Here is a 23,720-nt window from a genome sequence, read left to right as displayed (position 1 = left end):
CTTTTGACCTCCAACTTTCCTTCTGGTGACATATGTGACTCTGAGCTTCCCCTTTCCACCTCATTCACGCACCATTCAGCACTGTTAGTTATTCTCACATCTTACTACCGACACCTCTGTTCATTTCCAAACATTTAAGTTCATCCTAGTTGAACATTCTGCTCATTCTAAGCAACCACTCCCTGTTCTTAAGCCTTGTTGTATATCTTGGTACCTTATATTTCATGTCTATGAGTTTACATATTATAATTAGTTCCTATCAGTGAGACCCTGCAATAATTGTCCTTCTGTGTCTGGCTTATTTCACTCAGTATATTGCCCTTGAGGTTTTGTCATCAACCCATTTTTTTTTAATATGGTTTTGTTCACTCACCATACATTCCATCGCAAGTAAATAATCGATGGTTCTCTGCATGGTCATACATTTATGTGTTCACCACCTTCACCACTATCTATATAAGGGCATCTACATTTCTTCCACAAGGCAGGAGGGAGAGTCAAAGAAGGTAGGGAGGCAAAAGAAAGAGGGAAAAAAATGACAGCTAGGAAGCAGCAAAAGGAAAAATAACCTTAAATCAAAGTAGAATAAAGAATCAGACAATACCACTAATGTCAAGTGTCTAACATGCCTCCCCTTTCCCCCCTCTTATCTGCATTTACCTTGGTATATCACCTTTGTTACATTAAAGGAAGCATAATACAATGACTCTATTAGTTACAGTCTCTAGTTTATGCTGATTGCATCCCTCCCCCAATGCCTCCCCATTTTTAACACCTTGCAAGGTTGACATTTGCTTGTTCTCCCTCATAAAAGAACATATTTGTACATTTTATCACAATTGTTGAATACTCTAGATTTCACCAAGTTACACAGTCCCAGTCGTTATCTTTCCTCCTTTCTTGTGGTGTCTCACATGCTCCCCACCTTCCTCTCTTAACTATATTCATAGTTGCCTTTGTTCAGTGTACTTACATTGTTGTGCTAGCATCTCCCAAAATTGTGTTCCAAACCACGTACTCCTGTCTTCTATCACCCTGTAGTGCTCCCTTTAGTATTTCCTGTAGGGCAGGTGTCTTGTTCACAAAGTCTCTCATTGTCTGTTTGTCAGAAAATATTTTGAGCTCTCCCTCATATTTGAAGGACAGCTTTGCTGGATATAGGATTCTTGGTTGGTGGTTTTTCTCTTTCAGTATGTTAAATATATCACACCACTTCCTTCTTGCCTCCATGGTTTCTGCTGAGAGATCCGCACATAGTCTTATTAAGCTTCCTTTGTATGTAATGGATTGCTTTTCTCTTGCTGCTTTCAGGATTCTCTCTGTCTTTGACATTTGATAATCTGATTATTAAGTATCTTGGCGTAGGCCTATTCAGATCTCTTCTGTTTGGAGTATGCTGCACTTCTTGGAGCTGTAATTTTATGTGTTTCGTAAGAGATGGAAAATTTTCATTAATTATTTCCTCTATTATTGCTTCTGCCCCCTTTCCCTTCTCTTCTCCTTCTAGGACACCAATGATACGTACATTATTGTACTTTGTTTCATCCTTGAGTTCCTGGAGACGTTGCTCATATTTTTTCATTCTTTTCTCCATCTGCTCCTTTGCGTGTAGGCTTTCAGGTGTTTTGTTCTCCAGTTCCTGAGTGTTTTCTTCTGCCTCTTGAGATCTGCTGTTGTATGTTTCCATTGTGTCTTTCATCTCTTGTGTTGTGCCTTTCATTTCCATAGATTCTACTAGTTGTTTTTTTGACCTTTTGATTTCTGCCATATATATGCCCAGTGTTTCCTTTACAGCCTCTATCTTTTTTGCAATATCTTCTCTAAACTTTCTGATTTGAGTTAGCATTAGTTGTTTAAATTCCTGTATCTCAGTTGAAGTGTATGTTTGTTCCTTTGACTGGGCCATAACTTTGTTTTTCTTAGTGTAGGTTGTAATTTTCTGTTGTCTAGGCATGGTTTCCTTGGTTATCCAGATCAGGTTTTCCCAGACCAGAGCAGGCTCAGGTCCCAGAGGGAAGAAATATTCAGTATCTGGTTTCCCTGAGGGTGTGTCTTAGAAAATTGCTCCACCCTTTGATGCCTCAGGTCACTGTGCTTTTCTGCCCAGCAGGTGATGCCTGTTAGCCTATAATTCTTGACTGGTGTGAGGAGGTATGGCCGTGTTCCCCCAGGCTCTGGGTTCTGGTTCTGAATGGAAAGGGCCCCACCCCTTTCCTCCTAGAGAAGACAGACCCCCCAGGTGGAGGTCATTAGCATTTCAATGGTCTCCCTCTCTGCTTGTGCTGTCTCCACCCTTCCCCGAGTCACAGCGCTGGAAACTGAAAATGACTGGGACTTTTCTCCACTGAGCCGAAAAAGAAACAGATAGTCCCCTTCAGACCCAGTCCAAGGCGACCCTCTGGCTCTCCAAGGTCAGTTGTCACCCAAAGCCTCTGTCTGTTTTTTGGGGATGTGTACCTGTGGTGAGCAGTTCACACTCGCTACTTAAAACCCCAGTTGGAGCTCAGCTGAGCTGTATTCACTTGGTGGGAGAGAGCTTCTCTCTGGCACCATGAGGCTTTGCAGCTCGGGCTATGGGGGAGGGGGTCTCACGACTTGGATCCTCAGGTTTTACTTACAGATTTTATGCTGTGTTCTCAGGCATTCCTCCCAATTCAGGTTGATGTATGATGAATGGATGGTCTCGTTTGTCCCCCCGCAGTTATTCTGGATTATTTACTAGTTGTTTCTGGTTTTTTGTAGTTGTTCCAGGGGACTACTTAGCTTCCACTCCTCTCTATGCCGCCATCTTGCCCCGCCTCCTCTAATTATCTCCATGGAAATAATTTAATCAGAGTTATCGCCCACAGGTGATTGAGTCACATCTCCATGGAAACATTCAATCACACCCTCATCCAGACTAATAGGTCTGGCCCCACAAGATTGCATTAAATAACATGGCTTTTCAGGGGTCCATAACAGTTTCAAACTAGCACAAATGATAATCAGTACTTGATTGAAATCATGCAGGACAAAAAAAGATTTTCTTCCCACTTTTACTAGATTTTAAATTGGTCTGTCATCTATAGAATTCATACATTGGAAACTATCTTTAGGCCAATGTATGTGTTATTGACATAGGGTCTAATTTTACTTTTCATGAGCATTATTTCTTGCTTGCTTTGAAGGTACTGGAAAACAGTTTTGGTTTTTTTGGGTTTTTTTTTTTTTTTTTTTTTTTTTGGGGGTGGTGGTAATGGTGAGAGGGTACCCAGATTGGCCTTAGGAAAGGAGGATTTGATAGTAAGAATGAGGGTGGAACTGAACATTCCAAAAGCATTGGCACAGAGCTTGCATTTGAGACCATCTTGGAGATTTTATTGCCACTGTCTTAGAACATGTCTGCTTCTCTCTTCGTGGGTACTCTATTCTTCCCTCCTTGCTGAGCCTGCTCTTCTAGCACTGGCTTGTGGTGGCTTCTCCCGACTCAAATTGTTGACCTCTCTTTGTGTGCTTTATGACTTTTGCCCCTGCTGTAGCATCTGTTTGCCAGTGACAAATTTCTAAATGAAGAATGATTGACCCAGCTCCTGTTTTGATGCCATCCATAGGCCATAAGCCACAGGTTGCTGGCCACCCTAAAGACTGACTGCCCTGGGAGATGGGTGGCAAGCAGCACGAAGAGCACAGCTTTGCCCCTCAGCACGGAAGTTGTTGTTGGACAGCTTCCTGTAGACTGGAGAGTGGGATGGGGCAGGCATCCTGGCCTGGCCTGGCCAGAACTTGCCTCTAAGTCTATCCGGTATTAGCAGTTGTCTGAGTTGTAAAGAGTGGCTGGCTATTACTTCTGCAAGGAAGCAGTTACTCTAAAATGGTCAGTGAAATAATAAAGTCTGAAAAAAATAAAATAGCTATTTGAAACTGGCATTAGGAAGGAAAGTAGAGGTCCAGAGATAATTGAGAAAGAGAAGTTTTGGCTTTAATTTTTTGAGAGGAGGGAAAACATAGAGCTTGAAAGTTTCTAGTTCCGTTATTGACTGTAATGGGATGCTCGGTAGGAAGTCTGCATTGTCAGCTGCCAATTTCACAAGGCCCCACATCAGGCTATTCTTTTCAAACATTCATAGCTTGAGAGAAGGGCTACATGCCTCTTACCATGTGTCCATTTTTATTTTCCAGCATGTTCATTAAAGAAGTCAAGCTTCCACTGAAGCCAGTATCAAAAAAAAAAATATCCTCTCCTTGGGATACCTACTGTTTTCCCTTTTTTTCTTTCCTTAGTTTCAGCCTTCCCTTCTGTAGGTGTTGCAGTTTGGTGGCACTTCCTTATCAGCACTTCAGAAATGCTGAGAGGAAGTTAACCACTCCTTCCCCTGATTGGCAGAGCTCTGCTCTGGCTCAGTAGCATGAAGATGTGTGTGGGTGGGGGTGGGGTGGGGGGGTGTTGGGGATGAGGGGAGGACAGTATGGAGGATGATCAGGTTCAGGGCTTTTTCTGAGCTCTTGAAAAAGCTGCACAAATGACAGAGCAGAACAGGACACCTTTAACTATAACCAGCAGGAATATGTCTTGGGCTGTTTCCAGGTCAGGAGAATCTCACTGTGCTTCCTCTCATATTTTTGCAGATGAAATCACATTATTGTGAATTTCCTAGACAACTGAGTAGGTAAATAAAATAAAATAGTAGACAAAGAAAATAAATATCACAAAGTCTGTAGCCTGGGAGGCTGTGGAGAGACCTCTCCATTATGCAGATGCAGGCATTTGTAAGGTTTAGGGCTGGTGTCTGGAGGCTTGTATGAGCCTCTGGTCTTTATTGCCCCAGCTGATGCTGCCCCTTCTCTGATCAGAGGCTGTTCCTTTGAGTCCCTGCCCAGCCCCTGGGTTATAGCAGGGCCTTAAGCAGGGCTGACCACTGTTGTGGTGGGGCCTTTATTGGCTTCTTCAATTTCTGATTTTCCAGAGAGCATTGCTTTGACCATGCAGGAGGAGGGCAGGGTGTTTGTAGCATACATCTAATGTCCATTGGGTCAGTCCTTCCCAAACTTGGAACCGAATTACCTGAGGATTTTGTTAAAAATGCAGGTTCTGATGCAGTAGGAATGGTATGAGGCCTGAAATTTTGCATTGCTGAGAAGCCAACCCTGCTGGCCCACAGATCACACAGAGTAGCAAGATCTTTGTCACCTCCCCCAAGCCTGCTATCAGCATTCCTTTAACAGTTTCACGTGGTTATGAGCACAAGCTCACTCAGCCTCTGCCACCCCCAGGTGGAAGGTGAGACAGCTTCAGGGTAGTCCTAGTTAAAGGATCCCATGCTAGAGGTGACCTAGGCTTAAGGTTGCCTTGACTCCAGAAGCAAAATTAGACCTTTCCTGATGCTCACTTGCTCAAGTGAGGGAGAAAAGACAAGTTTCATGTTTCTCTTCAAAAAAGTATGTAACTGATCCCAAGTAATTTGGACAGAGACTAAAAATATATATGCAGGGTCCCCCTGAGGAGCTGGGGGAAAATGTGGAAGTATTGGACTCCCTCACCTGGATTGTTGCCAATGTTCTCACAAACATTGAGGACTGACTGCTTGGTCTGCCGAGCCCTCTATCTTGGGGCTTGCCCTTATGAAGTTCCTTACTGCAGAGGAGAGGCTAAATCTGCTTATAGTTGTGCCTAAGAGTCTCCCCCTGAGTGCCTCTTCGTTGCTCCGATGTGGCCCTCTCTCTCTAGCTAAGCCACCTCCTCAGGTGAACTCACTGCCCTCCCCACTATGTGGGACCTTACTCCCGGGGGTATAAATCTCCCTGACAATGCAGGATATGACTCCTGGGATGAATCTGAACCCGGCCAGCATCGTGGGATTGACAACATCTTAACCAAAAGGGGGATGCAGAAATGAAATGAAAATAAAGATTGAGTGGCTGAGAGACTTCAAATGGAGTTGAGAGGTTCTTCTGGTGGACATTCTTACAAACTATATAGATAACACTTTTTAGGTTTTAATGTATTGAAATAGCTAGAAGTAAATACCTGAAACTATTGAAGTCCAAACCAGTAGCCTTGACTCTTGAAGATGAGTGTATAACAATGTAGCTTACAATGGGTGACAGTGTGATTGTGAAAACCCTGTGGATCGCACTCCCTTTATCCAGTGTATGGATGGATGAGTAGAAAAATGGGGACAAAAACGAAATGAAAAATAGGGTGGATGGGGGGCATGATTTGGGTGTTCTTTTTTACTTATATTTTTTATTTTTATTCTGATTCTTTCTGGTATAAGGAAAATGTTCAAAAATAGATTGGGGTGATGGATGCATAACTGTATGATGGTACTGTGAATAGTTGATTGTACACCATGGATGATTATATGGTATGTGAATATATCTCAATAAAACTAAATTTAATTTTAAAAAAGTATGTAACTGATAAGTTGTTACAGGCTCATTTCTTAGGCAAACAAACAAACAAACCCAAAAAAAAAAAACAAAAAAAAAACCTGCCAGGGCCTCTTAATGTTGACTTTTGTGGCCTTGTTTTCTGATATTTCAGGCATAAAGTCAAGGAAGTTGTATGTAGTATAAGAAAAGAATATGTTTGCTTGGGGAGAAAGAGGGCAAATACTTCTGGATTTATATAGGCTGTGAGGATTTTTTCTGAGCAGAGAGGCTTGGCATTAGCCCAGCGTGTGTGGTTTAGTCCCTGGAATGACTCAGTGTGTTCAGCAGAGCGGACCTGGGGCTTTGGGCAGCAGCCCACCCCACCACCCCCGAGGCGCTAGGGCTTGTTTCACAGCCCCCAGTGAAGGATGGGACCAGGTGCTCCGTAAGGCCCTGCTTCTTGTACAAATACCCTGAGAGGTGAGGGACGAGTCCTAACTTGGTGGATTATGATTTTTTTTTTATCAGGCAAGTGACTAAAATATATCTGACAAAAAAAGAAACCCTGAATGTAGACTGAAAGATGATTGGAGTGTGTGATCTGAATATGCTATTAAATTTTCATCTAAAAAAGGGGGTGGGGGGCGGCTTAGAATTAAGATTTGAAGCAATCTTCTGTGGTGAGATGCACATACTTTGCCTGGACTCTGTTACGTCTGTCTCTTACTGATTCTTTAGCAGTTAGAGGAAGATGACCTCTGGATATGTGAGAGACTGTATTACCCTATCGTAGTATCTTGCTATCCAAGAATCCAGGGCAGACTTTCTTAATACATCATGAATTCTGCCCCAAGGGTTAGTTATTTGAATTTTATAGTCTATGCTGTAATTTGACTTACATCACAGGACTATATCATTATCCATTTAGTTCAGATTTTCCACAAGTGTAAGGCTTACAGCGCCAGTGCTGCTACAGATGATTTTAGATGGTACTGTGAAACAGCAATTTTTAATATTGAATCAGGGTGAGAAAGTTATCCTTTTTTCAATTTTATTCTTTTTGTAGTGCCTTCTATAGAATTTAATAACACTATACAGTATTGTATTTATTGTTTATTTTTATCTTCTGTTTCTGGTGTTAATAGTTTTCTATTCATGTTAGTTATTTTTAAAAAATTGCTTCCTTTGAAAATAAATCATATTCAAATTTAAATGTTTCTTTAAAAGACTGAGGAAATAATAAAGGTGATAGGTGATGTACCAGTGTGGCCAGAATTCTGAAGGTGGTGGAAGCTAAGGAAATGCTGGTTGGTATTAGCATACCATGCCACCAAGTCTATGAGTTTATTTCTTTTAAGGGGCAAGTAATATTGCATACAGAACAAGCATGGACAGGGACTGCACACCCTGCAAATGATTTTGAAAACTTGAGTTAACAAGAAATTAAATAGAAGATAGTTTTACCTCTAGGACGAGGCAGTACTTCACAGTATATGGACAGCCTGTCCACCAGCAGGGTCATCATCCCACTCTCTTCTAGAGACTAGACTTTGATTAAATGCTTGAGTTAGTTGTCCTCTGTTAAACGAAGGGGCGATGATAAGCGCCTGTGGTTTGTTGCTGTGGGTTAGTTTAATAAAATCTAAAACCAATCTTGAAGCCTACTGAAATGACCTTTTAACATCAAGTCTTGGTGCCTCTGAGTGTTCTGAGAAAAGCTGCTTCTGGCAAGCAGTAAATTCAGAATGCCTAGAAGTCCTCCTACTTGGTTATGAACAGTCAGCCTTTTTAAATTTTGTTTTGTAATAGTAACATATATCCACATGTAATACACCCTCACCAGAAGTGTGCCAAAAGCTAATTTTTACCCATGGAGACTTTGAGAGCTGCCACAGTCAAGCCATTGTTCTCTCCTTTCTTGCTGCCTTACCGAGGCCCAAGTTTAGCACCCTGTTTAACACACTGGACTTAATATTACACTAAGAGAAGTTTTTGTCACTGTCAATGTTGAAATATTACAGGAGACGTCCAGTGAAGGGAAGTGTGCCCTTGTGCTTGCTCCTTTACCTTACCAGTTGGAGAACTAGGTGATAAATATCCACCCCAGAGCTTGCTTTGTTGCCTTTGCAAGTGTTCCTGCTTTCCTATTATGTCTTAACTTTTACCTTCTCTTTTGTTAGGAAGAGGGGTTAAGGTAGAAATCACATTTTAATGCCAGATGATAGTAATTATTTTTAAAGTGGAGGTGGAAACAAATTGGACTTCAGTGATGCTTTCTTTCCATGCTACAGCTCCACTTACCCACCCACCCCCACACCCAGGGAGTACTGTTTAAATGAAGGTATGTGGAAGCCATTGTAAATTCTGAAAAAGTTGAGATTAACTTTACAGGTGGATCCTTCCTGATGAGCATATTTTACACCTTTTGCTTTTTTTTTTTTTGCTCCTATCTATAAGGGTCTCCCTGGGTTTCTCACTTCACACTTGATTTGCTAAAACATATATATAGATGAATAAACTGTTGTTTGTTTTCTTTATTATGTTAATATTGTTAATATGCTGTTACCCGAAAAGTTGTGACTATACTGAATAAGTTGTAGGTTTATATATTTTTCTTCCTTCCTTCCTCCCTCTCCCTCTCTTCCATTTTTCTTTTTCTTTTTCTTTTTTTTTTAAATTAAGTCTGTAGTAGAGATGGTACTCTGAGTTTGAGAGAAACACCTTCTCCGAATACACTTTTTTAGGCCAAGCTCTTCATTTAGTCTGAGGTTTTCTAAATACTTCAGTAATTGAACTTTTAACCTGCTTTTGTCTATTTTAAGTAGCTCCTTGTCTTTCCCCAGCCTCCATCCCTCCTGAATCCATTCATTCACTCAGTCTTTACATGTTATGCTCTTGCTAGATGCTGAACTTCCCAAAACAATGGTGGATTTACAAAGAGTAGACCAAGTTAAAGAAGTAAAAATAATGCAGTGATTTCTCCTGAAATAAAACAAAACCCCAACATATTGGGATGAAAATTTCTGCTTGCCTTTTAATTAGGAAATTTATTTGGGTACTGGGTTGATAGTTTCCAGCTCTAAAAGGGTTTGAAAATGAGTGGTCACATGGCTTCATTTTGATTTTGAGGTCACCTACTTTGTCATGTGTATCTGGCTTGAGCCCATGATGATGAGCCTGAAGGCAGCTGAAAGCTCTCTTCAAACAGTGGCTGGCATCTTTTTTTCAGGATGTTAACAGCAAACTGCTCCTACCACTGCAAACAGTGCTCTGAGCTTATTAGGCTAGAAAAGACAAATCGTGGAAAGGGAAGATGCAGTTGAAGAGAAAGGGATTGAGGTGCAGTACTAAGAACTGCAGTTTGAAGATCATTGTATAGCACTAATTTGATTTTAAGTTGGCTTTTCAAGTGTTGAATTAGTCCTCAGTCCAACCAACACGTATGCTCAAAGCCAATAATGAAAATTATGATTCTGAATTATTTTCAGTTTGAAAATCTTTTGGCCCTGGCTTTTAAAAAAAAAATGCTTATAGTTATCAACTGTAGCCCATAATTATTATTATTTTTACTCCAGGCAGCATGTATTGAGCACCAAGTATGTATAAGACTGCACAATTTTTCTTGTCCGTAGGTAGATGAATCTATAGACACAACAGACAAATAAAAGAAACTACACATTAATGATTTATAATATGGTATAAATAAAATGCTCTGGGGCAAGAAGAGAGGTGTGAGAAGGCCATCAGGGAAAGTGTTACAGGGCGGCTACCTTTTGCTTTGAGATTTCTTAGAGAAGCAGGGGAAGACTTGGGAATGGTATGATGTCAGATGCTGAGGTTTTGAGGCAAGAAGCAATAGTTGGTGCATGCAGGAGGGAGGTTGGCTGCAAACAGGCTGGGGATCCAGTTGTTTTGTGACTTTGACACTGTGCATAGGAGTGTGTACCTCAATATCTAAGCAAGTGGTTTTCAGATATTTCCTTTTAACAGCATAACCATTTCCTGAAATGTAAGTTTTCATTCTGTATTTATTGAGTGTCTGTAATGTGTCTGGCACTGTGGTGTGGTATGTAAAATAGAGAAATAAAGCATTATTTGTTTAGCAATAAAATAAAGATATCATTTTATTGGTATAAATCTTATAAGTGAAATTTATAATTAATTTTTTATAAGTTTTGATGATAGGAATAATGTGGCTCTTTTGTTAAACACAATAAAATTAAAACCAAGGTATATGCATAAAAAACTATGTATATACCTGTCTATGTCTCTGATTTATTTCTGTAAATTAGTTTGGTTGCCTCCTGTTGTAAAAATACAGACTCATGCAGATAAGTAGTTGCTAAAAGGTTTTTGTTGTAGCTATTTTGTTCTTGCTTTGGGAGAGGATTATATAGCATTCCTTATTGTCTCAGAGATATTTTTCAAAGTAACTGATTTAAAGGGGTTTGAAAGAGGAATAGTGGAGCATTTTTTTATTTGAAGTTGAAATCACTGGCAATCTTGAACAATTCTTATATTTTAGTTGCAAATTTGGAGGGAGTCAGTAAGTAGATTCCTCAGCAGGGTTGTCATTGTTATTTGTTAGAAATTATTTTCAAATGTTTGTTATACATTTATGGGGTTAATAGTATCACTAAATGCAAATATTTCAGTACTTGTTAGATATTCACTGACAATTTTAAGGCTCATCAAAAAAAAAAAAAAAAAAATTTGAAGAAAAAGCACCCCACATGTAATGTAAGAATTGAAACTATATGTGTTGACATGAGATTCCTTCTCTTTTATTGTAGAACTGACAAATGAGCTGTAAAGAGTATGCTCTGCCAGGTAAAACGCTAAGCTCTGTGTGTTGGTCAGGATAGATTACCAAAAAACAAAAAACAACCCCACCAAAATCTCAGCAGCTCAGCACAATGAGCCATTTTATTACTGCTCAACTTACAGTCTAGTGTGTGTGTTTGTGGGAGGGGGGACTGGGTGGTGGGTGGGAGTGGGATATGGGAAGGCGAGTGGTGAGAGGCTGTGCTCCACACAGTCATTCGAGGATTCAGGCTTATTTCTTCTTGTGAGGCCACATCTTCCTTCAACTTGTTGGAGGGGAAGAAAATGGAGGATTGTGCATGCGGAGATTTTTATGGGCCATGCCAAGAAGTGGTGAACAACATTTTCATCCCTGATATATTGGCCAATTTTATGTCAACAATTTAACTGAAAGGAGCTAGGAAATGCGGAGGAGAAACATGGCTGTTGGTGATCATTAACAGCACCTGCCACACCTGGCATTTAATTGAATGCTGGAATTGTATGGTTTGTCACTGATCATATGCAAACCTAGTAAACACACATACATGTGCACACACACATGATCCCAAAGCACTCCAGAGCTCACAACCTTCCAGTGAGTGACATATTTATAGGAAATTCAAATGTATGATCATACAAACAGGGCAAGCTTCCCTCCCACACCTGCACAAAAATGCATGAAATCTAAGCATTGATTAACATGATTGATGGCCGCTGACTTGTTAATATTTAATAGCATGAAAACCTTTGCAAGCATGTGTGGTGTTTTTTTTAAATTTGAATTTTTAAAAAGTTAGTTTAAAAAATATTTTAAAGTAGAGTCTTTTGGTGAAGAATCCTTGAAGCACTTGCTGTAAGCAATATGGGGTCATTAGAGGTTTTCAAGCTGGAGTCACCACTTTGGACAAGTTATTATTATTATTATTTTCATAAAGTAATTTTAATACTTTGTGCCTGGGCTAGCAGCATTTTGCACTGTAACAATTCCTGTATACACATAAGCATTTTATCCAAGTACAAATGTTTGTTAAAAGAGTAAATTAAGCAGTTGCCTATACGAAGATAAATAGACACTGTAGGTTATTTTGCTTCTTGAATCATTTTTGTTACATAGTAAATTGCAACTACATGTTAGTATAATGTTACTGATCTATAGAAAATACTTTGAACTGTGAGGTATGACAACTCCCTTTGAGAGGAAGCTAATATGTAAACCTGGGTATTTTGAGTGATTTTTCTTTCCTTTTTCTTTTTCTTTCTCTTTTTCTTTCTTTTTTTTTTTTTTAGCTGCCATGGATGGGTGGGACAAAAAATCCAGCATTTGGAGACCCTAGAAACTTATTTTTTCTAATCAATAAAAAAAAATAAAATCTTATAGTAATTATCAGATACTTCCTATCATTTCTTAATTGGGGAACTGATGAATGCACAAATGTAAAGTAAATATTGAAGTTTGTTATGGAATTATGAATTAAACTAGTTATTAAAGAAAAAATCTGCCAGATAACTGCTCATTTACTTTGCATCAAGTTGAGATCCTGATATATACATCCCAACTGTGTAATTCAAGACTGCAGTTAAATACTTCTAATTCATTTGAATTACCATGGTAATAAGACATTTAGAAACCTTATATTTTCTTAAAAGGGACGTTCTAAACATTTTTTGACATTCTAAAATTAGATGAAGCAAAAACAGCCCCCCCCCTCCCCCCGGCCCGGCCACCAATACTCAGCTCAAAAAGTTAAGTGGTTGAGTTGGTATAGCAAAACTATCACTGTTTAACATTTCCACCAGAATAGATACCAATAAACAAAGGTAACTGCTGTTGAAACATCTAATAGATAAGAAATTAACATGAACCAATTGACTGAAATTAAAAGGTACATATACTGCCATTCCAGTTTGAATATTTTCAATAAATTATTTCCTACTTTCGAAAATAGGCATTAACAATGCAGTTTTTGTATGGTTTGACACAATTTCACTTTAAGTTCTGTGACCAGATTACATATTTGATTGGGTGCTCTGTTATACATAAATTAATCAGATATTCTAGGAAATCATGATTGGTTAAATTTATCTTAGTTTACTATTACAAAACATCAATGGAAATAAAGGAATCACAGAAGTGGAACCAAGGGAAGTAAGAATAGGATGAGCTACCAGAAGAACTAGTTGGGCATTACGTAAAAGTGAACCCAAGAAAAAACAAACTTGCAATGTTCCTATGAAAGAAATAATAAACGCCATGCTTTGTCCACATTAATATTGTACCAGAGATGATGGCAGTCCTTTTTCTAGTGTTTTTGAGAGATTGTCTTTAATAAACAGTGCTGGGCAGGCACTTTAGTGACATCATAAAAATTAACAGTGGTTAGAAAAAGTGGAAAATTACCAGTTATAAATTAATATCAATAACCAAATCTGTATTTTTGGCCAGCTTACTAGAGCAGATATGTGTATTTAAGAAGCTAATAAAAAAAAAAAAAACCTTACTGCCTCATTTTTTATTTTGAAATAAATTCAAAGTTACAGAACAGTTGCCAAAACAATACAAACCCCATACACAGCATACTCTGACCCCCCCTCCCCCGACACCCCAATCCAGCAGCTTTAACATGCCGTCACACTGCCGTTTCTTTCTTTCCCTCCCTCCCTTCCTATCTGTCATCCATCATCTATTGCTGTGTCTTCTGAACATATGAGAGGAAGCTGCACACATCCTTGAACAAACACTGTAATTCACATATACAATTCCCATGAACAGGAACATTCTTTTATGCAATCCCATTAAGCGCAGCTAAGAAGTTCGAGAAATTCAACATTGATACAAAGCTTACATTCTGTATTTCCTTTTTTTTTTTTTCTTATGTCCCAACTGTGTCCCTTTAAGCCTCCTGTCCTCCATCCTCAGATCCCATCCAGGATCATCCTTGGCATTCAGTTGTCATCTATTTAGACTGTCTTTTTTTTTTTTTTTTCCCCAATTGTGAAAACATATATACAGCCTAAATCTTCCCATTCCACCCCCTCCCTAGCATTCCATTAGTGGGATTAATCACATTTAGAATGTTGTAATGCTATCACCTTCCCACCATCCATTACTAGAAATTTCCCTTCACCTCAAACAGCAACCCTACACTCATTTCTTAACTCCCCATTGTCCCTTCTCCCACTTCTTGTAACCTATACTCGACTTTTCATCTCTATGGTCATATTCTCTGGTAATTTCTTTGTGTTTACTGTGGGGCTTAAATTTAGCCTCTTAAATCGATAACAATCTTGGTTTTCTTTTTACTCACTTAACTTCAATAGGACATGTAAACTATGTTCCTATACTCCTCCATTCCCCCGCCTTTATATAGTTCTTGTCAAAAATTACATACTTTACATTGAGTCCAAAACCACTGATTTGTCATTAAAGTTTATGTATTTTATATCCTGTAGGAAGTAAATAGTGGAGTTACAAAGCAAAAATTATTGACTTCTATTTGTTTTCCATTGTGGTCAGAGAATGTCCTTTGAATATATTCAACTGTTTTTTTTTTTGTTTGTTTTTTTTTTCTTAATTTATTGAGGCTTGTTTTATGTCCCAGCATATGGTCTGTTCTGGAGAAAGATCCATGATCACTAGAGAAAAATGGGTGTCCTGGTGATTTGGGATGTAAGGTTCTATATATGTCTGTTAAAATTCTCTATATCTCTCTTTCCTTTCTTTGTTTCTCTGTCAGTAGGGTTCCCTTTAGTATCTGAAGTAGGGCAGGTCTTTTATTGGCAAACTCTCTCAGCATTTGTTTGTGAAAAATTTAAGCTGTCCCTCAAATTTGAAGGAGAGCTTTGCTGGATAAAATATTCTTGGTTGGAAATTTTTCTCTTTCAGAATTTTAAATATGTCATGCCACTGCCTTCTCACCTCCATGGTGGCTGCTGAGTAGTCACTACTTAGTCTTTTGTTGTTTCCTTTGTATGTGGTGAATTGCTTTTCTCTTGCTGCTTTCAGAACTTGCTCCTTCTCTTCAGTATTTGACAGTTTGATCAGAATACGTTTTGGAGTCGGTCTGTTTGGATTTATTCTATTTGGAGTTCGCTGGGCATTTATGCTTTGTGTATTTATATTGTGTGGAAGGTTTGGGAAGTTTTCCCTGACAATTTCTTTGAATACTCTTTCTAGACCTTTACCCTTCTCTTTCCCTTCTGGGACACCAATGAGTCTTAAATTTGGACGTTTTGTTTTATCTGTCATATCCCTGAGATCCATTTATATTTTTTCAATTTTTTTCTCCATTCTTTCTTTTGTTCTTTCATTTTCTGTTTTGTGGTCCTCTAGGACACTGAGTCATTGTTCAGCTTCCTCTAATCTTGTGTTATGAGTATCCAGAGTCTTTTTAATTTGGCCAACAATTTATTTCCAGAAGATCTTCTGTTTTTTTATTTACTCTTGCAATGTCTTCTTTATGCTCTTCTAGGGTCTTCTTTATGTCCTTTATATCCTGTGCCATGCTCTCATTCTTTGAGTGTAGTTCTTTGATTAATTGCGCTGAGTACTGTGTCTCTTCCGATTGTTTGATTTGGATATTTGGGATTGGGTTCTCCATGTCGTCTGGTTTTATTATATGCTTTAAGATTTTTTGTTGTTTTTGGCCTCTTGGCATTTGCTTTGCTTGATAGAGTTCTTTCAAGTTATAAAAACTACCAATCTAATTTTTCCTATCTACAACTTGGTGGTTTTCACTTTTCTAACTAACCAGTGGACGACGTCTGCTAGTCACTTATTCCCCTCAAGTCAGTTCTCCTCAACTTTGTCTTTGTGGTGTGTGGGGAAATGATTCTTGTGGGGTTCAGTTGGTACACTCAGTTTGGGTGTGTTGTTGGTGCCGTCCGCCCTGATTGTGGGCCGTGGGTCTGGGTGGTTAGGGAGGCAGGGCAGCTTTAATATTCAAACCTCCCAGGTGTTCCTGGAGATTCAAGGCTATTCCAAGAGTTTAAGCCTTCATTTCAGTCGTGCCACGGATTTTTTCTGCCGCTGACCCACAAGTCCACGGCATTGAGGTAGGGTCTCTGGGATTTCCGAGTGCGCCCCCCTTCTCAGCTGTGATCTTCCAGGACCTCTGCTGAGGGAAGGCTGTGCTACGTCACAAGTGCACGCCATCCCTCAAGGGAAGCCCTGGGCCGCCGGGCCGTGCACGGGCGTTCCCAGCCTGATGCAAAAATGGCTGAATGGGGCGTCTCAATCCCCCCTCCCCCCTTCGCACAGCTCCGCCTTCCCAGCTCCGGGACAACTAGCTGTGTATGCACCCAAGGCCACTGTCCATGGCCGATACTGTGGCGTGTGCATGGTGCCATGGGATACACTCCCCATCACACTGGGTTTCCTGGCGCGGCTCTGGGCTGTGGGTCCGGCCCTGGGCAGGAGTGTCACCAGCACGCTGGGGAGCTGGCTGCAGACAGCACGGTTTCTTTCTCCCTTTGGCTCTCCCTTCTGCCCCCCTGGCTCTGAGGCAATCAGCAGCGGGCTATCCTTCACGCCAGGCACCGAGAGGTTGGCACAGCCCGCTCCTGCTGTGCTTCGCTGCACTGTTCTCACTGTCATAACTGCAGCCGCTCCTGGTTTTTTTGTTTGTTTGTTTGTTTGTTTGTTTTACGAAGAACTAGTCCATCTCCAAACGCCAACCCCTGGTTTCCCCACACTGTAGCGCGGCCGCGGGACTTTCAGCCAGCTTATTCACTCGTTGCAGAATGCAGACTCCCGGTTTCACCAAGTGCGCGGTCCCTGTGGTTTTAGCAGACCTTGTCCAGTTGGTGCATTGCTGGGTCACTTTCTGGTTTTTATATAGCATTTTTCACAGATGTGTTTTTTTGCCCTGTCTCACCTAGCTGCCATCTTAGGTTCTCTTCCACTGCCTCATTTTTAAAACCTGAATTTACAATTATGAAGATTCTTTGCAGAATGAAGCGTCAGAGATTATTCAATTGCAAGAGAGATCTTTGCTGACCTATCTAATAAGTAATCTATATACCGGAAGGCATGTTATCTGGCACTTTGCTAACTGGAATTTCTGAACACCCAATGCAAATCTTGACTCCGCTAGATCACCACACCAAATGACCTAATCACACAACAGAATATTTGACCACAATGGAATTAATGCTGTGCTGTTTTCAGGATGGTAGAATGGGGGAAGGGAAAGGAATCAGAAGAATATCACCTGGGTTAACAAGAATTAACTCTTAATTAACAAAGCATTTTAATCCATTTCTACTCTTTCACCATGCTGGATAAAATAGCTTTTACTATATTATTACATCATAGGAAAGCAAAGCAAGTAACTTGGTGTAATAGGTTACCTTGCATAGTACCTCTTGGTATCAAGGGAATGTATAGAAATCGTCCCCATCAATAAAGCACCTCAAGAGAGGACTGAGAAAAGTGAAATAAAAAGGAGTTTTGTTTGTGCTACCCTAAAGTCGTCAACTATACAAAGTTAAAAACAACTCCTTTCCTCCCTCCCATCACATATTAAAATCGTAAATGTTTTTCTTAAAACAATTCTTATTCATATAAGTAAAAACATGAAGAACCAAGGATTCATAAAGTGACTTTGCTAATTTAAATTATGGGGGAAATTTGGATTAACTCAATTTAAAGAACTTATTAAAAAGCTAATTAAAAACAATAAGGTCTCCCACCAGTCACTTTCCCTAGTAAATGCATTTTCAGAGAAAAGCTTCTATCAAGGCTGGAACAATCTCACAGAATCATTAAGATAACATAAAATGAACACGTTCCAAATTTACTAAGGTCTCTTCAAACCTTAATTTTTTAATTTAAACTAATTTGTGGTTTAAAAAACAAATTACAGAAAACATTAATCTTACTTTTCACTGTTCTATATATTAATTTTGGAGGTCAGGATTTATCTTTTTATTTTTTAAATGATGCAAGCCACTTTTCTTTTTTGGGTTTCAAATAAGGGGAAAAAGCCAATAGTGCTACACTGGTATATTCTATTTAGAACCATTTCAGACAAAACAAAAACAAAAACAAAAAGATTCTCAAAAGAATCCATAGTAAGTAATGCAAAAAAGGGAAGTCACTTGAAACTTCTAATGCTATCCTTTTTGGGGGAGAATCTGATGCTATAAAGTAAAGTATCATCTTTTGTTCATTAAAGTTTTTTTTAATGGAATAAACAAATTAGGAAGGTTACAGGAAAGGAAGCAGTAGCTGGATCATGTTAAAGTAAGGAAAATTAGCTAATTACATGATTAAAAGACTATTAATGAAGGATCAAGAAGAGCTCAGAAAAATAAAAGGACAATTAAGGTATTGAATTATACTAAAAAAGAAATGTGACATATCCTTCATTTTGTTAATGTTTCTGTAAGAGACTCTATCATAAAACTGAAATGTAAAATTATTTTTTAAATATAATATATGTAACATAAAATGAATTGTTAGCAAACTTTAGTAAACTATTTTGTTATAAATTACCCAAATTTTATAAACAGATCTCCTCTAACTTGCGTTTTGTTTAAAGCAATAACTTTATATCATACAAATAAATTTCAAGTATGAAAAGTGTATTATTGCAATAATACCTCTTTGCAAGTCCAGAATTCTTGGTTTATAATAAAACCAAAGTGAAAAACAAAAACAAAAAACCCAGAAAGGAGTGAAACCATCAGTGCCATCTATTGCAGAAGTCCAACATCTTAAAATGTTGCCCAACAAGTTACAGAGAAACATGTTTAGAAGCAACATATAATTGAAAAGAAACTACTTTTTTTTTTCATTCCATTTTACGTTATTATTGGCTCTAGTATTTTTTTCTCCTCCCCAAATAGAAATTCACATCTTCTATAATGTTGCTCTTGAGTCAGCCATTCTGGGCAGTCACCACTTACATGTTTCCAAAATTGTCATCTTCTTCATGGGTTCTCTTCTAACTGTGTGTACCAGAATGGACAAATAATGACCTTTCTGTTTGTAGTGGTGACGTCATCTCTATTGCTAATTTTGCTAGGTAGAGGGCTTCACGTTCTTGAAGTTGATGGATGAAACCAGCATTAGGATTGATACAAAATCTTCTTTCTGGAACATAAGCACATGCAACTCTCTATTTCATTCCAAATGTTTCTATAATGTATGCAATAATAAAGGCAGCACTCCTGGAGATCCCTATATTTTCATGGACAAGAATTTTTCCTCCAGTTTGTAAGCTCCCACGAATAAATTCTTTAGTCAGGGGAAAAAAAAATAGATTTTCAACTAGATTATCTGCAATATCCAAGACTAAATGTCTAAATAATTGCTGAAAGTTTAGTTTAATAAAGTTTCCTTCAATATTTCTTGTCTTATGCTAATTATACGGGTTATTCCATTTTTCTGTAGTATAGGTAGCCCATAAAAGTTGGCTAATAAAGTTTCTTAGTGAACCTAACCTAAAGTTCATACCTTGCTTTTCATAGCAGAAGGATATGGGCCTGAAAACAATCCGGGTGAAATTTCCTGCATTTCTCTTCCAATAGGATAGGTCCATTCTTCGGTGTCTTCTTTGCACTGTGGGAGGGTGGGGATCTCCAGCTTCACGTCCTCCATGGTCCTGGTCCGCAGGCCGGCGGGGTTACCTGGCCGCCGACCCTCAGGGCCGGCAGTGGCTGCGCAAGGGAGAACCAGTGGACCCGAGGACTGGCGGGCGACGGGCTTACAACTAACACACACAGCTAAAGGATCCCAGCGGCAGTGACAGTGAGGAAGAGGAGGGTTGGATGGCTCCTACCCAGCCGCCATGCTGCCACCATCTCCCACCCCCAGTGCCTCCGCACCTCAGGCGCCCAGCTTGAACAAGTTATTTAATTTTGCTGCACCTCAGTTTCTTTTTGTGTAAAATGAAGATTATAACAACACCTACCTCATAGAGGTTTTGTGACTCTTAAACGAGGCTGTGTATGTAAACGGCCTAGAGCAGTGCCTAGTATGTCAGGAACACTCAGCTGCTGTAGTTGCTCCTGTCATCATCATCTTTCATTTTGGGGCATGAAGGTCAGAATGAGGGCTTTGGGGTGAGGTCGGAAGCAGGTGTGAGGGACTGAGAATTCAGGGGAGCAGGTTTCTGCCCTAAGGTGACTTCTAGGCACTGTGCCCCCTATGCCAGGCGGAGTGTTCTTTTATCACATGTACCATCTTACCTAATCCACAAACTAATCTCAGTTAGACAGATAAGGAAACAGACTTGAAGAAGTGGTGATGTTTCCCAAATCTTAACTACTAGTTAGTGGTGGAGCTGAAATAAGGAACCCAAGAGGAGCAAAACTTATTACTTCTTATACATACTGAAGATGATAAATGTAAGCTGATAGTTTTATTTTATTTCCAGAAAAGGGATATAGACAATGTCATGACTAGGTGCCCTCTGAATTTAGAGATAAAAATAGGAAAAGTCATCCTAAGACATTTAAACTTATAAAAATCTATAAAGTGAGTAAACTCAAACATCTGTGGAAGTGGCCCAGCCTAAGAGGCAGTTCGTCAGTCTTTTATGGCTAGAAACAAGGCATAATCCTGTGAAAGATAGCAAGGATTTCTCAACAAGTTCGGATGTAACACTTCTGAGTTAATTGTTGTGTTGTTGCAGCAAAGGATTGGTGGACTGCCAGAAGTCTAAACAAGGAAAGTAAAAAAATAATTATGTATTTTTACCTTTGAAAGAGGTAAAAGTCAAGTACTGTGATGGGCTATTTAATTCTCTGAAACGGATGCTAAGGGCGGGAGTGGTGGTGGTGGTCGTTGTGGTGGTATATGCTAACATGTTACATCAGTACCTCATTCCATTGGAATTCAGATTGATCACTCAAACCCACATGAGTTTTCTTATGGTGGCACATATTTCCATAGCCTTATCTTCTCTAGGCAGACTGTCACTGACCTGCAACTGGATGACTCTCATTCGATTAACCCTCCAAAGTTCCTCTCACTGAAGCTCTGCCTCAGCTAGCCAAAGAGCTTCCCTCTTCTTTGCAGCTAGAGTAGCATTAATTCAGCGCGTTTCCGTTTACTTCCTACTGGTACTGTGAATTTCATTTGACCCATCCCTGAAAAGACTAAGAGGAGCACCTTAAGAAGGGTAGAGAAATGGATTATTAAGGTCATTTCTTTTCCAGGTTAACTTTTAAAGTATGTCCTCATTGCTGAGAATTAACAATAGTGAAGCATAAAGAAACATTAATGGGAAACAAAGAAAACCATGTGAATCTTCATCATTAAAATATTTTTTTGGGTGCTTTTTGTTTGTGTACCAGACTAAGGCTAAGCGCTTCATGTGTATTGTCTCATTTTTATCCACACATCATCTCCTCCAAGAAGTAAGCTTGCATCCCCTTTTTACAGATGAGAAAATTGAATATCATATAAAAAACTTTGCCTTTAGTAACATGACTGGTGTGTAGTAGAGCTGGTATCCAATCCTAGGTTTGTTGATTCCAGAATCACAATTCTTCCCCACCAAGTAAAAAATTTATATATCACTACTCAGATATAATCGTCATTAATGTTTTAATATATTTTATTGAAATTTTTTTTTCTTTTTCATTACCTGTTCCACAAAATTGGCATCATGCAGTAAATAGATACTTCTGTCTTGGTCTTTTCGTAGGTTGTGAGTGTTTCCTGTGCCATTATTTGCACTTATTATTAAACTCTTATGTTTTTTTTAAAGACAGATTAATCAGTAACACTTGCCTTTTAGTCTTTCTGGAGAATATATGAAAGAGATGCTTAACTTTAACACCAATAGGAAACTACAGATTTCAAAGGTAAGATTGGTGTAGGACAAGACCAGGAAATTTCATTTCCCCTAAGTTATCAGCCAACCAGAAGGAATGAAGAAAGAGATAAGTAAGCAGTTTAGAAGTTGTTATCTGATTTAAGATTTTTGTGTTGAAATAAGTCTGGGAGACACAATAACCCCTTGAGGCCATGTACAGAGGTACATACAGAAAGAATGTTAGCAGAAGCAGAACAAGCATAGATTTCCAACTTTCTTTTAAGGCACCACAAAACAATCAGTTCTATGTTTATCTAACATGTGTTTTGTGAAGGTACTTGGTAGAAGTACCATACACATTAATAGTTGACGCCTTGAAGTATTTAACTTTATTGTTCACCCTTTGTTTGATGGTGTTGCAAATGTTAAAGAATAGGCTTTCTTCCGGTCAGTGAGGCTGTCAAGTGCTAGGTCAAGATGAACAAGTGGGTCTGAGAAAATTAGAAGAAACTAGGAGGGCTGAGTGCCAATAACCTGACACACTTCCAAAACAAAAGATAGCCCAGAGCCTGTGGGAAACCCAAGTGACACTGGAGGGACTGAGGGGACTGGTATCTCTCGACAGAGGCCAAAACTAAGACAGCAAGCGCTCAAGGGAACTGAGTGAGTCATTGGTGTTCCTCATCAAACCTGGAGGTGTTATCTGCATTGAGTTTGTCTGTCTCACTGGCTAGGAACTGAGGGGATGCAGCATGGTAAGGACTTGGGGCAGTTTGAAGTTAGCCATAAATTGAGTCAAATATCATGGAAAATGTACTTTATTACCATCACAGGGAGCACTTTTGCTTTCAGAAGTCCCTCAGCAGCTCTCCCACCCACTCATCACACCTTTTAGAGCCTTGCTCTTTTCAGGGGCTGTGCATGTTGGTAATTTGAGGGTAAAGGTTACTTATCTCTGCTTTTCCTCTAGACCAGGGTCTCTGCTTTGGGTTTCGGTCATGGTCTAGTCAGCCTTCAGGGTTGACCAGTTGGAGCATGTCAAGGAAATTTCTTCCCTTTAGCTCAGAGGCAACTTTTTTAAGCAGATGCTTTAGGCTCCTGGACCTCCTTCCCCCTGCCATTCAAGTTCATTCTTATCTCCCAAATCTCTTTCCTGTGTTAGCAACTGTTCTGTTCTTCCTTAGGGCTCCAAAATGGGAAGAGATAAATTCAAAGAAATGTTCTAAGCAAAGGCAGAATGTTTCATTATGCAGAGCACAGGAAAGTACTAGTGAAGTGTTGGCTAGAATGAAATAGGGAACATAGGGGCAGGAACAGATTTTTAGAATGAGTTTTATTCATTTCTTGAATATTTAACAAACACTACATATTTGAGTTCTGCACCAGGAGCTAGAGATGGAAAGTCATTTTGGCCATTGCTCTCAAGGGATTTAGGGTAGAGGCATAGAAAGACCAAGTCCATCTGTGAGGACAGTTCAGTGTTGAAAGCCCTATCTCAGAGGTGTGCCTGAAAGAGCATAGGGAGGAGGCAGGGTGCTCCATCATTTCTTGGGAAGAAAGGAGTATCAAGAAGGCTTCCTGGGAGAGCTCTGAGAAACAAGTAGCAAGTAGAGTCAGTGACTACTGAAAGGACATTTCAGGACAGATGAAATAGCATGTGTGTGCATGTGTGTAGGAAGATGTGAAATAGAGTGATGCATTTGGGGAAATGCAAGATATTCCTGGAATACATGTTAAAAGATAAAGTTATCAGGGTAGACGGTAGTCAGATCATGAAGGACCTGTGTGCTCAGCTAA

General features: G+C 39.4%; 1 protein-coding gene and 1 pseudogene across 2 annotated transcripts in view; one reads left to right on the top strand and one right to left on the bottom strand.

Annotated features, from left to right (window-relative positions):
- Nucleotides 1-23,720, top strand: part of LRRC1 (leucine rich repeat containing 1) — a 138,055-nt gene that overhangs the window by 46,649 nt on the left and 67,686 nt on the right. The window lies entirely within an intron of this gene.
- Nucleotides 19,038-19,759, bottom strand: LOC119539919 (annotated as a pseudogene).

The sequence above is a fragment of the Choloepus didactylus genome, chromosome 7 (genome assembly GCF_015220235.1).
Source record: "Choloepus didactylus isolate mChoDid1 chromosome 7, mChoDid1.pri, whole genome shotgun sequence".
In the NCBI taxonomy this organism is placed as follows: Eukaryota; Metazoa; Chordata; class Mammalia; order Pilosa; family Megalonychidae; genus Choloepus; species Choloepus didactylus.
Note: the sequence above shows the minus strand (reverse complement) of the source record. Positions and strands in the feature narration are given on the sequence as shown.